We start from the raw sequence: 16816 nt of genomic DNA, 5'->3' as shown, positions 1-16816 counted from the left end.
TGTAGACCAGGCTGGCCTTGAACTCAGAAATCCACCTGCCTCTGCCTCCCAAGTGCTGGGATTAAAGGCGTGTGCCACAACGCCCGGCGCAGCTTGTACTCTTGAGATCACTCCCCACCAGCCTCGAAATGTCAGATCTTTACAAATGTCTCCTTCCATTTCAGGCTCCATTTGATGCTGCCGTTTCCATTAAGCACTTCTCAGCCCTCACCCCGACAATCCTAACAAATACCTGGTGCTAGTTTTTACTGTGTGGCTATGACAACATAGCAAAAGCAACCTAAGAAAGAACTTATGTTGGCTTATGGTTCCAAAGGGCTGAATGTCCATGATGGCGGAGAAGCCATGTGGTCGGTAAGAGGACGCCGAGTGATCACATCGTAATTGCACACGGGAAGCAGAAAGAGGAAGAACTAGAAGTGGGGCCAGGCTATAAGCTCTCAGAGCTCACCCCAGTGAAATACTTCCTCCAGCAAGGTTTTGCCTTCTGAAGTTTCCATAGCTTCCCATAACAGGAGATCAAGTGTTCGAACGAATCAATGGATTCTTGTTATAAAAATAACATACTCTGAATTCAAACAATTGGGTTTCAGTCTCCCTGTGTCTCGGGCACTTCTCACCACCTCGTCCGATATGCTGGGCTTACATCCTTGGCTGACTTTGAGCTCTGCCTTTTCCCAGAATTTTCAATTGCATGTAGTATTCAATACACATCAGATAATTAAATAATCCTTTAATTCTAAAGAGGTACTCCTATAGCAGAGCCTATTCTATAAAAAGTATTTAAGTCTTCAAACTCACAATGTGAAAAGAAGGTTGAGGCAGGGAGGACGTTGGGTAGGAGGGAATCAGCAACAGAAACCAGCAGTTCCAGAATTCAGCTGTAACAGGCTTGGACGTGATTACAGGTTTGCTGGGGTCATAATCAGCTAGCAGAGATCACAGACATTTCTGGATTTAGTCATTTGTTTCATTTTTCTTTATTTCTCTAGTATCCTACACGTGGGCAGGTTCCCTTGGGCTGCGTCTCAACTCCTCCCTGAAATGAAACCGGGCATCTGATACAAATTCCTCCCTCAGAAAACAGTCACAATGTGTTAACAGAAGAAATCACTCACTGGAGACGCTGTTTTGTTTTGTTTTGTTTGTTGCTGTTTTGTTTTTTAGCAGAGAGAAGAGATTGGCCATATACCACACAACAAACTTACCAGATTCTCGCTAGACTGTCAGCCTAACAATGGAGAGTTACTTTTGTGTTGCTACAGCAAAATATTTCACAGGGAAGAAAAAAAAATGTATGGAAAGGAAAACTTGACTTATCATGTCAGATGATCCCAGCCCACCTCAGCAAGGGGAGACCAAGCACAGTGGCTCACACCATAACATCAAGAGCCCGTGACAGAGGTCTGTTGGCATCTGACATGGGCCATGAAGCAGAGAGAGCTAGGCCAGCCCCTTGTGAGCTATTTCTGTCAGCCACACTCCACCTCCTAAGGGTCCCAACGACTCCTAAAATATTATCTCACTCTGGGGAACATGAGCCTACGGGAGACATTTCAGACTCCAACTACAACAGAGAGAGATTCCCCGAAGATAATGGATTTCCTCAGGAATGAACACTGTGGTCGGGATACACATGGGTATATCCAATGAAGGGAAGGAAGACAAAAGCTTTTAAAGGTAAAAATGGAAAACATTACATAGGATTCTTTTTGAAACAATTATCTTTGGCCTCAAAGATCAATAGCAAGGTGGCTGCGAGCCAAGGTCGGATGGGAACTTTCTGAGCACATGCGCTTGCAGAAGTATTGTTGTTCACAGTGGCCTTTGTGCCAGGCTGTGGCTCCGGAAGGCTTTTGTTGCAGTTTGTAGGGCTTGTAAACTCTCTGCTCTGTGCCTTTCCTTATTCTTGTTGACTCCTTTTTGTTCTAACGGCTTTCACAAGGCATCTTGGCTTCCTTCAGACTCCACTCTGGTCAGCCCTCTAAACGCATTAGGCGAACAGTCTCCAAAGATTGCACTCAGTCCTTCAGCCCAAATCTCAGGTTTGTCAGATGCGGTCCTCCTCCCTATAGAACAGAAACCCACCCTTTAACATGACCATGGTGGTGAGCTGCCAATCAAGTTCCTTTAGAGGTTACCCCAGCATCCTTCCCCCACGCTGATGTACACACTATATGAGCTATATGAGCTCTTATTAATCAGCTGCCGAGATGGGTAATATTTGTCTTTGTACATAGTCTCCTCACGGGAAGATTTAGAGCTGGGCCAGAGCAACAGACTGAAGAAGTCAACTGTGATGTCTGGAGACAGTGCAGGGTAGCCTTGGGATTCCCTCTCTTCTCTCCTGGTTCAGCTACCTGCTGGCTTCTAGAGTCTGACCTGCTGGAGGGGATGACCCACTCTCTTGAGATCACCATGAGAAATTTCACTGCTAGGCACTGGGTCTACGTGAGGAAAGAGTGAGAGGCCCAGCCAATCCTCACTCTTCTCCCCAGACATCCCAGTGACCTCAGCCAAGTCCCCAGAGATGGTGTGGGTCAGGGCATCTCACTAGGCTCTGGACAAATCCCAGCTTCTAAGCAATTCCTGTTTCTATAAGTCACTAAAATTTGCCAAGACTTATTGTCCAACAACAGATACCAAGGACATACCCAACAGACAGCTCGTTCAGACACCAGGGAAGCCAGAAAGACACTGACTCTGGAGGCTGTTGACACAGAGTGCCCCTTGGTTGAAATTGTGAGTCCCCAAAGCAGTTCTAGGAGCCCAGACTAAAGAACACCTTTCCCACCTGGTCCTTCAGAGCCTGTCTAAACTTCCACTCTTGGCTTGAAGCAAGTCAAACTCCCTGCTGAGAATCCTTGAATTCCAGGCTCTCAGAATCAAATCTAAATGCCTTCCTGTGGTTCATGACTTAGCCTTGCCTGGTTTGTAGCTTCATCCTAGGTCTTTCCCTCCAGGGTGTCCATGCCTTAGCCACCCTGGATCTCCTTAGTTTCTTCAACAAACCAAACTTGGTCTTTGCAGAGCCTTTGCCCACACTGTGCCCTCGCTTGCACTCTCTGTTCACGTCCAGGCTGGTTTTGCTCCCATTCTGTTGGTCTCTCAGTTTACAAGACATCTTCGGTGAGACATTTTTTTTTCTGAGACCCTCTGCAACCAGGCCTACCCCAGCCCTTGTCATATGGGGTAAAGAATTTGAAATGTATTGACTAATCATGACCACTAGAATGTAAGCTCTGAAAAGTCAGGGCTGTTATGGTTTCAAGACAAGATGAAACCAGCAGGGGCATATGTTGGGTGCTTGGCTATCAGATAACAGAAAAGTGCCTGAATCCTGATGACTTGGGCATCCTCACTGGATGAATCCATAGATGAATGAAGATTTAACTAGATTGCTGGGAGGTGCTAGGTAGTTTCGGGATGTGAGGACTAGCTAGAGAATGCAGGCCATTTTGATGTATTCTTCCTGGATGTATGTTACCCTGGCTCCTGCCCATCTGTCCTCCCTCTCTGTTTCATGGCTGTCATGAAGTGAGAGCCCTACCACAGTCTTCCTCGTCTATGATGTTCATCATCGCCACAGCACTACAGTCACGGAACCAGTTAGCTAGGAAGTGACAGCACAGAAACCATGGGCCAAAACCTAGTCCTTCCTCCTTGGATATCCTTGGATAGTTTTCACAGCAACAAAATGTGTGTTAACACAGCAGGGCTCCCTTTGCATGTGTGGGTACTGACTAAGTCTGGCAGATTGACTGTTTTAAAAGCAAGACCTCAGCTTGCACATACCTGCATGCGGATTTTATACATACACCACTGTCAAGATCCTTCTAGTTTACAAAATCCATTTGCTGTCAACATATTACAAATAAGCTGGGTTTCTCCTTATCCCTGACACCAAGAGCAAATGATTTTTCTAGTTTTCAGAAAGTGTTGTTTTTAACTCTATTGTAAATGCTCTCTCTCTCTCTCTCTCTCTCTCTCTCTCTCTCTCTCACACACACACACACACACACACACACACGTAAAGGGTGATATAGTGTTAAACAAGCCACATAAGTCTAACACCAGCTTCAATAGCTGTTAATCCCTGACCAGTCTCATGTCATGTGCTCTCACCTGTTTCTGTCCAATACCATGGTTTAAGCTAACCCCAGATGACACATCAGTTTAGCTGTAAAATTTTCAATAATGAATAATTCTCCAAAACTATGGCAATAACTGTGTTCCACCTAAAGAAAATAATAAAAAATCCCAGGCTGTGGTGACAAAAATACACATTCTGCATAGTCTAAACAGCACACACTTATCTTCCCTCTGTTCTCTCGGCTTTTGGTTGAAGATAAAGAGGCAAGTAGAGTTGGTGTCCAGGCGGCCTTCCAGCCTGAATGGCAGGCAGGTAGCCGGCAGCTGCTGGACTGCCCCATGGTCGAAGGTGTTGGTACACATTTGGAATCCTAGCACTTGGGAGGATGAAGCAAGAGTATTGGGGGTTAAAGACAGACCCTGTCTCAAAAAACATGTCAATAAATATATAACTAAGCTGAAATATACTGTTAACCTTAATTACTACTTTAGAGGCTCTGCTGCCAAAGAGTCATACTAGAGGAGGAGGCAACAATATACGTCTTTGGGGACAATTCAGGCCATGTGGACACAGTCCTGATGTCATCCTACAGTCACACTGTGCTGTAGAGCAGGTTTTATCCACTCTGTGGTTTCTGAATCTTAGTTGTTGCATCCGGAGGCTTGATAAAATTAAGACTTAATGTCTTGATGGTTTCATTAAAGTATTGTATGCTTTATATCTACAATTCTAATTCATACAAACCATTTAAAACTAAATTGTCTGAAACTGGAATCCAATTCCTCAAAGCAGTCAGAATACTGAGTGCAATTTTTAATCTTGTCAAGTGAAGTCATAGATAATGATAATGATAATGACTAACAAATATTTGTTGAGGACCATGTGACACTTTCTGTTCATTTCAGGCTCCATGGTTATGCAAGAATTTTATTTCTTGAATTTTCCAATGAAGGGAATAGAACTTAAGATTTTCATTTACTTCTTTTGAAACAAGATCTCACTATGTAGCCCAGGCTACCCTCAATTTTGAGATCTTCCTGTTTCAATTTCCTGAATACTAGGATTGTAGGCTTGTGTCACCATGCCAAATAAGAACATTTTCTTAAACTAACTTTAAAAACATCTTAAATATTGGGGCTGGAGGAATGGGTCAGTGGTTAAAAGCACTTGTGGCTCTTGCAGATGGCCCAGGTTCAGTTCCTGGCACTCACATGCTGGCACATAACCATCTGTAATTCCAATTCCATAGATTCAACGCCCTTTTCTGCCCTTAAATGCTGCATGCTGATGGTGTACATACATATAGGTAAAATGTTCAGGCACATAAAATAAAAATAAGAGTGTGTTAAAATAGGAATGTCTTAAACATTTATTAAAATACTAAATTGTTTGATTCTGTTTTCTAAAAAGCTGTGCATTTGAAGCTGGAGAGATGGTGAAAATACACACTGCTCTGGCAGAAGAACCAGGTTTGGTTCTGAGCACCCAGGGTTCCAATGCCTCTGGTCTCCACAGACACTGTCACTCACACGTGCATACTCAGACACAGAAAAAACACACATGAGTATAATTAAAAATAAAATAAAACTTAAAAAATCCAGAAAGAAAATACTGTGAATTTGCTGAGACATTCGATCAGGACAGCGTCTCCCTGAGAGAGCTATAGCAGATTGCCAACAATATTAACAGTCACCAAGTTAATACTGAGTTTTACCACAGCAAACTGATCCATGGTGAAATTGGGGGTGGGGTGGGGAGAAAGACCTGGAGACACCCAACTTGATTCAATACTGTGTTCCCACTAACAGACAGCATTGGCTTCCACTTTTATTTATTTATTTATTATTTATTTATTTATTTATTTTTACCATGCTCTTTTTTTCTAGGGGGAAAAAAAAATCCTTATCTGATTAGACACTAGGCCTGCCAGGATTCTGATTTTTGTTTTCCTCTGGTGACAACTAAGTTAGTCTTTCATGTTCGTCACTGGACCTTCCTCCTTTTGCTGGTGTGGGAGGACAGAGCCAGGGTGTTCCTGCACTAGTCACTGTGGCTTGTCCTGTTCTGTGCTGAGAATTCTGGTCCTGCTGAACTCCACCAGCCAGACAGTATCAGATTGGACTACAGAAAAAGACACTGGCACTTGACTAGGGGGAAGGAGAGAGAAGACAGGGAATCTCTTCCCTTTTGTCTTTTATACATCCATCCGGCCATGTTTGCACGCTCCCCCAAATATCGCTCCACCATGGCATCCACTCACACCACTCAAGTAATTCTCCTTTGATCTTTCCAGGCTTCCATTTGTATCAGCTTCCAGTAGGAAAGTGCTGCTTTCAGACCCTGCAGCCAGTTTCTTCATTAAAGTCTCCTCATCTGAAGCCAGGACTGGTAGAAAAATCTGTAATCCTAAGGCTCTGTAGACAGAGGCAGGAAGCTCAAGGCTTTGAGGCTAGCCTGGGATACATATCAAGTCCCAAGCTCCATCCCTTCCGGGCAAGTACAGTTGTCTTCAGCAGGTATCACTGAGATGAAAACTTCATGATGGCACAGTGATTCGGGTGCCAAGTCAGAACGTGTGAGCATGGGGAGGTGAGAGTCAACACCTAGCTTGGTACAGAATGGAGTGGGGTTGTTTGAGCCCTGGCCTCCAAATGTGTCACATGCTCCGCAGCTGTGGGGCCCACTGAGCCGAAGAGATGATTTTAAACTGCTGGATTTGTCATCTGCCAGTGTTGGTAGCCTCCTCCTTCGTGAGAATGATTGTCCCAAGTTTCTTAAGGTCCTTCTGTGGCTGGCAAGGACACCACTGCTCCAGGACAAGCTGGCAAATCCTCACCAACAATTTTTGCTGTTGCTCTAAACACTGCAGCATATGCTGCACTATGCATATGCTGCTACAGTGGCAGAAGCAGGCTGCCTCTGCAGGACCATGCCTTTACCTCTATATTGACGCAGTGGCTTCGAGTAAGCAAGTAACTCCTTTAGGCCTCTGTCTTTTCATCTGTGGAATGGAATAATAATAGAGTTGGGATGGGGAGTTACATAAAAAGCTCAGAATAGCATGTGACAGGTTACCTCTACCACATATGAAGCCACATAGTCTTGAGCAACTTACTCAACTTGTGTCTCTGATTCCTCCTCTATTAAATGAACTGATGACACCAACTTAACTTGATGGGATTATATGGAAGCAAAAATGAAGGGAATGCCAACAAAAGCATTCTAAGACTAAAACATCTTATGAATGCATGGTCTTTAAACCCATAGTGACACAGAGGAAGAAATTTAATAAAATAGGCCATGAGATGTTCTTAAAGAACAGACCATTTAAAAGGAAAATGGAGGAGAAGGGGGAGCCTAACAGGTTTACTAAGAAATAGATTTGGCTTCATTAAAACTAACTGCTATAAAGTAAATTTTATCACAACATACACTACGCAAATTAATTGAACTTTAAACTACAAACAACAACTTAAAATACACTGGACCAGATGCACTTCACTGAATGTAGACACCCCCAAGAAAATTCCCAGAGCCCACTTAATGTTGTTTGGCTATGAAGTATCACTCCAAAAAGCCAATGTGATGTAGGCATGGCTGCCAATACAGGGTTCCCCAGAGGCAGGGCTTCTTGGAAATGATCAAGTCTCTACCGATAGATGTACCCGTCAATGGCCTTGTCCTCAGACACTTCCTCTCTTGTCACTCCCTGGCTGTTGTGTGGGACACAGCTGTGCTCTGCTGTGCCCTCTCTGTGGTAATGTTTCTCCTTACCTCAGAGAAATCTTTTGTCCTTTAGGTTGTGTTACTAGAGTGTTTTATCACAACAAAAACGTTAACATAGTAAGTAAGTAAACGAAGAGAGGTTACTGGTGTGACTATACCTGACTGGCATCCAGAGGGGTCACACCATCCTCAGAATAGCACCCCGTCCTCTCCCCGTCCCTCCCTCCCTCCCTTTTACTTCCTATACAATTATTGACTTTGAGGTCAGGTTTCCCCTGTATTCTGCTTTTATTTAGTGTGTGTGTGTGTGTGTAGTATGTGTGTGAGTACATGTATGTACACACGTATACATGGAGGCCAGATGCTGACCTTAGAGAATCATTCTCTATCACTCTCCAACCTTATTCATTGACACTGAGTCTCTCAATCAAACCTAGACACACACACACACCCCATAGCTAATTCTTGCCAACCATCTTACTAGGGATCCCATATCTTCACCTTTCAAAGCTGGAATTACACCCACAACATACACTCACACCAATCGGTGTGTTCTGGGGATCCAGCCTCTGGTGCTCAGGCCTGGTTAGCAAGTGCTTTAACCACTGAGCCATCTCCCCAGTCCCATGGCTAGGGTTTGTTTGTTTGGTTTTCAAGACGGTTTCTCTGTGTAACCCTGGCTGTCCTGAAATTCTTTGTAGACCAGGCTGGCCTAGAACTCACATCAGTCTGCTTACCTCTGTCTCCTGAGTGCCGGATAAAAGGTGTGTGCCACCTCTGCCCACTCTCAGGATTTTAATCTCCTGTTGTTTCCACCATGGTCTGTGGGTCAGCAGGAATCAGCATTATCACCTAAAGAATTTTAGAACTGCGCCATCTTGGTTGTACCCACAGACTTGTTGCATTAGAACTTGGATCGGATTATAAATCCTGGAGATGTGTACACTTCAGAAAGCCTGAGCTTCATCTTTCTGAACCATCTTGCAAGGCTGCTATAAGGGTTAACGTATTCAACAGCCTGGCAAACTGGGTACTGAGTGTGCTATCTGCCTTCTTCCCCAGAACCTGGCAGTGCTCACGTCTCTGCCTGTGCCCTTCTCCCTGCCCTGGGCTCCTCAGTAGTGACCTTAACTTGCTTTATTAAACTCTGCCTCTTGGCCAGTAGAGCCTGGAGCTCTGACCTCAGATTTCTCCCTGACAAGCTGGCTGTGGCCTCTTGCTCGCTCTTTCTCACCCTTCCCAAACTCCACCTCTCTTGGCCTGTCCCTTGCTGGGGACACTTAAGAAGAGCCAACAGTATCGCTTATTTTAGTCATGCTGCCTCTGCACAAAATGACCTTGGAACTTGCCCTCCCAGCCTAAGAAGGTAGCTAGCCCAGCACAGGCACTCAACTAAATATCCCTTAGGAGAAAGACCGAGGAACAAGGAGCTGGGCCTCTGCCTTGGCATAGGTGGCTCCCTCTGGAGATTTCTCTCTGCTTTTTCTTAGACTAGCTTTTTCTTGGCTGTACCCAGAGACTATGGCATAGGAATCATACTCTGTCCTAGGTAGATGTAACCTACCTCTCTACCTACAAAGAGAAATACCTGCCTTGCTTTGGATCGAGGCCTTAAGCTTCCGTGTAAGGGAGTCCTTGAAACCCCTCAGGGTCCTGGCCCGGTCTGCTGAGTCCACCTTGAGGCCTAAGGTCCATAAATGCTAAAATGTTTCTGGTCCTGGCCTGTCCCTCTGTATGTAAGTTTGTACAGGCTATTGATGTTCTGCCCAAATCACTTCACTAGAAAGTACACCCTCTCCTAGCTGCTCCAAGTGCAATGTAGCCCAGCATGGACTCAAGCTCATGTCAAGCCTCCTGCCCAGCTGTATCCTGGTTTTGATCAATCACCTTGTTTTTTTTTTGATCTGTCATATCTTTGTACATTTTGACAACACATTTTTACCAACTGCTTAAACAGTAATGTTCTTAGTTCAGACTCTTGAATTTACATCAGCAATGTGTGCTGGCTAGTCTTATGTCAACTTGACACAAACTAGAATTATCAGAAAGAAGGGAACCTCAGGTTGAGATTCAAATCCATTCCCTCAAGTTATTGAGGAAATGCCCCCATAAGATCCAGCTGTAAGGCATTTTCTTAAATTAGTGACTGATGGGGGAGGGCCCAGTCCGCTGTGTGTCTGGCCATCCCTAGGGTGGTGGTCCTGGGTTCTATGAGAAAGCAGGCTGAACAAGCAAGTAAGCAGCCCCCCTCCATGGCCTCTGCAGCAGCTCCTGCCTCCAGGTTCCTGCATTGTTTGAGTTCCTGTCCTGACTCCCTTTGATGATGAACAGTGATATGAAAATGTAAGCCAAATAAAACCTTTCCTCCACAACTTGCTTTTTGGTGATGGTGTTTCATCACAGCACTAGAAAGTCTAATTAAGATGGCACATAAAGCAGTCAGTTATAGTCAGACAGGAGTTGACACTAATTCTGTGTCTTTAACTAATTCTATTTGCTTTCATTGCAAGAACAAGGCTGAGACCTCTTACACTGTGTTCTTACCCTGACCATACTCTGCTCCTGCAAACAACTTTGAGTGAGTCGCTATTTCCACATTTCCCTGGACTCACAAAAGTTGTGTATCCTAGAGAGGATTTCAGATAGCCAGTAATTAACTGTCTCACTTATCATTCTTTTTTCTTCCTTTCTCCTGTCAAAGATGTAAAGGACCCCATTCCAGTGTCTAGATAGGAACAAGGTCCAGTAACTGACCTACACTGTAATTTATTGGAAGTGCATCCCACAATTGCGTCTGGGGTAGCCTGGGGTAAAGACCTGCCTGTCAGAGCTCTTCCATGGAGCACGGGGTGGGGGTGGGGGGTTCATAAGGCCAATTACATTCTCCTTTGCAAAGGATGAATGTGAGTATCACAGGGGCCATGAAGGCCACAGGAACCCAGGATAAAATATGACCAAGAAGAGACTCAGAAACACAGAGAGAGGCCTTGGAACTGCTGAAAAGTCTTGTAGCCCTTGTGTCTCGAGTTGGATTCCCTGAAGCAAACACTAGAATAAGATTGTGGTGCAAAGCATTGTTAGAGCACTGTTTCAGAGAGAAGCTGGTGGGAAGTGAAGGAAGCAGGACAAGTCAGAGGAAAACAAGTATGGCGCCATGTCAGGCCATTCTGCCGAGGGCGGGGAACCTGATCCAGATAGGAAAGTCTACAGTGTGAATTACACACCGGAGGCGGTCCCAACTCAGAGTGAGGGCTACTGGTTTTTAGACTTCCCCACAATCAGTCCATGACTGGAGGCCTTAGCAAGAGACATAAAATCCTAGACACTTTCAACCTTTCAAAGCAGGTAGGGCAGTTCTAGGAGTCCCAAGGAGAGAACCACCAGAAACAGTGACGGGCAATATGTCCCCAGTGTCCTCAATGGAAGCACACTCCTGTGTTTGTCCTGCAGCCTCCAGGGTGCATGTGGGTCAGCGTACCTATGACCTTTGTTCAGTTTATCTAACGGCTTTAAGAGCTCTTGATTGAGCCACTAGAAAATCAGCTGATCGGGAATCAGAGAAATGCTGGTTTTATTTGTTTAATATATTGGGTATATAGATATATAGAGATAATGTGCCTTTGCTGAGATACAGTTTTCCATGGCTACAGGAAGACTCGAGACTATTTTGATCGGCTATCATACACATGAGCATAGACGCTTTCTGTTGTGGTGTAACAAGCTACTGATCACTGAGATAATTATAACAATGTGTTTCTCATCTCAGAAGCCCAGGCTCAGCCCTTCATGTTTGCCATGGTCTATCATTTTCCAGCAAGCTGGTCTTAAATAGCAAAGTTCTTTCTTATGTCTATCCTGGTTGAAGTGGGTATTGTAGCCTAGGCTGGCCTAGAACTCAGTAGATAGCTCAGGCTAGATTCAAACTCATGACAATCCTCCTGCCCAGCCCTATCCTGGCTCTAATCAGCTGCCTTTGTTTTTTTTCATTTTTTTTTCAATTTTTCATTAGATATTTTCTTCCTTTACATTTCAAATGCTATCCTGAAAGTCCCCTATGCGCCCCCCTCCCCTGCTCCCCTACCCACCCACTCCCACTTCTTGGCCCTGGTGTTCCCCTGTACTGGGGCATATAAAGTTTGCAAGACCAAGGGGCCTCTCTTCCCAATAATGGCTGACTAGGCCATCTTCAGCTACATATGCAGCTAGAGACACGAGCTCTGTGGGGTACTGGTTAGTTCATATTGTTGTTCTGCCTATAGGGTTGCAGACTCCTTCAGCTCCTTGGGCTGCCTTTGTTTTTTGACCAGTCCTGTCTGTATGCATTTTTGACAACACATCTTCACCTGACCCCTGGTTCTATCATGCCTCTCCCTGGTTATCTTACCTCTCAGCATGTTTATAGATGTTGCTCTGGGCCCACACTCATGACTGTTATGAAATTAATGTCCTGGCCTCAATTTTTCTATAACTAGTCATAACTATCATATGAGAAAAGGCTAAAGTTCACTGAACTGACATAGAACATTATATTTATTTTAAAAGAAAATCATTAAATTTCTTCTCTCTCTCTCTCTCTCTCTCTCTCTCTCTCTCTCGCTCTCTCTCTCTCTCTCTCATTTTTCTTTCGTGAGTGATGGGATGGACCCCAGGGTCCTGTGAATGGTAGGCAAACACTCTACTACTGAGCTATATGTTGGCACACACCTTTAATCCCAGCACTTGTGAGGCAGAGGCAGGTAGATCTCTGAGTCTGAGGTCAACCTGGTCTATAGAGTTCCAGGGTAGACAGGGCTACACAGAGAAATCCTGTCTCAAAAAACAAGAACAAAACAAAAAGGAATAAATAATGGTTATTTAGATTAATTATACCCAACCACTTTAATAAATTTGACATTATATGTATTTATTTTTAGCACTGTGATAAGTTTTTAAAGACATGTAGTATATTATCTTTGGGTAACTTGGCTGACATTACTAAAAGCCACATTTTGCTGAAAGCATTTGGATTTTATGTGATGCTTACATTTTATATGAAATGTAATAGGTTGATTCTTAAAAGCTCCAATTTATTATCTCTCTTTTCTACGGTTTTCAAGTGTCATTATATTTTATTTTGCCAGTAGAAACAGTTAACAGGAAACATCAGGGAATGAATAACAAGTTACTCACCCAGAATTATCAGAAGAAGAAAAAGGAACCCAAACAACTAATAATTCATAGGAGAAGCAAAGGACATTTGTGAGTGAGGTCATTTCAGAGACTGGCTTATCAGGAACAGGAAATAATCAACACAGATGCTTCAGCTTCCAGTCCTGCACCCGTGACAGACATCATCAATCAATCACTGCATTCCCCTGTTGAATCTGAGTAGAGCTTAGGGTTTTGGTATTTTTGTTTTGTTTTGTTTTATCAACTCTAAGCAATTATTAATGATTTAGACATACTTCTATATTAAGTAACAGAGACCAAACTGAGACTACTTGGGAAAACAAGTAATCTATCCAAATGTACAAGAGTGACCCAAACGTGTAAGGTACAGGAGTGTAGTCAGGCTTTAGGAAGTCGGAGCCACAAATCTGCCACCAGGACTCTACCTACACCTATCTGCCTACTTCATTTGCTTTTGCCTCCACGCTTTGTTTTGCTTCCTTGGCATCTCCAGCATTCTTAATAGCAGATAGCTACCCTTAGCACCATATCCCTTCATCTTCACCACATGAGCATCCTTGATGTATGAGGGCCCATCCCTTTAGGCAGATGGGATTGGGCTATGCAAGGAGTCTATATCTCATTCTCAGTTCCAACTTCCTAATGAACAGTCTCTGACTAACTGTGCTTGGGTCAGGTGACCACCTCTGACCCAAACAGCTCAAAGCCAGAGGGAAGTGTCCAACACCAAATATGGCTGCCTACGCTTACCCTGTGGAACAGAGAACAATTCGTGGAAAAGGTATGGCTAACTCCCCGGGAGAACTGACACCTAAGATGCTCTCGTGGTATTATAAATCATCTGTAGGCAGTGGCATTAGAGACAGAGCAAACTTTCTCTTCAGGATCTTCAGTGAAGACCAAAACTTCCTTCAATAATGTGTGTGTTTTATCTATACTCTCTGATACAGCAGTCACTTAGCATATATGAGCTTTGGAGTATTTGAAATATATCTGAGAAATTTTTAATCTGTATTAAAACTAATTTAAATTTGAGTAGTTGTATGTAATAAATGGCAGCCATATCGGGTGGCATAAATCTTAGCCTGTCTAGTTTAAAGAGAAGAAAATTCAGGTCCTAGAATATGTGGTTGCTCAACTACAGAAGTCTTACTACTCTCCCTTAAAATTTTTCATCTTATTAAGAGGAACTGATCTTCTCACATAATTCTAATTTTCCATTTGATTTGTAGTTAATTTGTCTATATTACTTTTTTATTTGTGTTATTGCTATTTTTATTTTAGGATTTTGTTTGTTTGTTTATTCATTTTGTTTTTGAGACAGAGCCTCATGTAGTCAAGGGTGGTCTGGAATTCACTATGTAGCTTATAATGACTTGAAATTTGTCATCCTCCTGCCTCAGCCTACCTATTGCTAGGACTTCAGGACACAATCACATTTAACTTCAGTTAGCCACTGAAAATGTCCATATCTAAGGCTGGAGAGATGTTAAAGATAAATTATCTGCTAAGCAAGCAAGAGGAGGACCTGATTTTAGATTCCCAGCATGCCTCTGTAATCCTAACACCAGAAGGAACAAAAGCAGGGTCTGAAGTTAATTGTCATAGTTAGCTTCAGCTGTCATGGTGACACAAACCTAAAGTCATCTGAAAAGAGGGGCCCTCAACTGAAGAATTGCTTCTACCAGATTGTCTTGTGTCAATATCCAGGAGATATTTCCTTAATTGCTAATTGATGTAGGAAGGTGAAGCTCACTGTGGGTTGTTGCTTCTGTCTCTGACCAGCAGAAAAGAGCGACAACACTACGTTCTTCTCAAAGCAGTTTATTCAGGGACCTTTCAACATGCACGCAGGAATCTCTCTAAGCAGGAATCTCTCTCCAGGAATCTCTCCCTAGGAAATCTCTCCCCCCCCACCCCCAATCGCAATCCCTTATATAACCCCTCAACCATGCCCCATCAGCCCAGTCCACGTAACAGAAGTCCATTGGCCAGAATCATCACTCGTCATATGGTCTGATCTTGCATCATGGTGCACCTGTGCAGTTCTCACAATGGACGTGACTTATTTTCAGGTGTATATGAGGAAGTCAGATGCAAGTCATGAGACTTGGCTGCAGTCCTGGGCGCCATCTTGGGACTGCTGCCACACCTGCTCCTCACATCTCCCCCTTCTTTACTTATTGGCAGAAAGAATGCCTGCTAGGTTGCCCCCTGCAGCAATGCCCCTTATCCGTCATCGGGAGACAAACAGCATTGGTTTGATCCCTGTCTTAGGTTGGTGACACGCCCAGGGAGTCTTACCTGTCATTGACTACTTCTCTAGCATGCCAAGCCACACTTGAGGAGATTGTCCTGTTTCCACTGCCGCAAAAGCCTGTATCATCAAGGCTTGGGCTCTGTGCCAACAACTCTGCATGCGGCAGATGCACCAGAAGGCCAGGATGCTGATTAATATCAGACACAGGGCAAGTCCACCAATTCTGGCCCACTCTTTCAAGCGGGAGACAGCTGTCAGCAATCCAAAGCTTCTGAAACACCCACGGATAAATTATTCACAGCCACGGCAGTTTGTAAGGGATATGGCCGCAGCCATGGCTGCGGTGGCAGAGATTGCTATAGCAGTGACAATGGCCGCAGTAATGCCAAAAATCCCTCTTAGGTCTAAACAAAGTCATAGCAGGAGGAGCCTGAACAGGCCAGGGTACAAAACGAGGCATCCTAGTAACAACAGCTAAATGATATTCAGATGCATTCCAGCACATACTATAATAACAAATATCACCACTACAATTAATTATACTATCCTTATAACTACCATTGTAAACAATAAACCACAAAAGGAGGCCACATACAAACAAACATAGCCTGAAAAGAAACATTCCTCCCTCCAGCAAATTGAAATACAGAAGACTCAAACACACTAGAACCATTCCAATAAAAACTTGCATTGCCCCAGGCCCCTCCTGCCACCATGCGTAAGGGGGGAAGATCAGTGCAACTACCATTCACCCCACATAACAACCATACATTAAAAGGATTACTAGCTCCTACTTGAGCTGGATTTTGATATGTCCAATTATACCCTGAAAAGGAACTATTATGGACTGTACCTATATAAGGGGAAAAGGAAAAATAATTCTTCACTGCCCAAGCTACTTTTCTAGATTGACAGCCGGTCCAAGGTGGAATGGAATCATGAACATCCCTACAAAAGGGGGCCCATCTAGTTTGGGAGGGTATAGTACCATTGCCCTTGGATATACTGGCAGGCCACACCCCTCGAATCCAGGTAGCATTAGCTTTAGTAGAACCATTAACTGGCATATCAAACCATGCTGCGGTCTGATTATACAGCTGAACACAATCACTCATCTGTGAAATATTTTGAATCATCTGAAAACACAACAATTCCTTTAGCTGAAGCTGCATAGATTCCTGCACTGGAGCTATCTCTCCATCCCATGGTAAAAAAGGCAATTGTAAAGAATCGAGGAAACACTTGCTCCGAATCCGTCAACGGCATGGGTTTTGATTAACAGACATAATTCCCCAATGTAGCTCTTTAGTTCTCACTAGTGGGAGCATTCCCAGCCACAGGAATATCTATGCCCTCATCATTCTGCTTGTCTTGAATTGCTCTGGTCAGCCATTCTGTGACCCACAGTGGTTGTTGGTGATCCTAGGGAAACACACAAACAGACCCTCTCGCCCAAATCAACACTGGGTCAGGGCCCTTCCAACAACCAGTCAAGACATCCTTCCACATGGCCATGCCTTTTGGAGAAATATCAGGATTAACGTGTCGCTCAGCTGCAACAAGCCCTT

The sequence above is a fragment of the Mus caroli genome, chromosome 14 (genome assembly GCF_900094665.2).
Source record: "Mus caroli chromosome 14, CAROLI_EIJ_v1.1, whole genome shotgun sequence".
In the NCBI taxonomy this organism is placed as follows: Eukaryota; Metazoa; Chordata; class Mammalia; order Rodentia; family Muridae; genus Mus; species Mus caroli.
Note: the sequence above shows the minus strand (reverse complement) of the source record.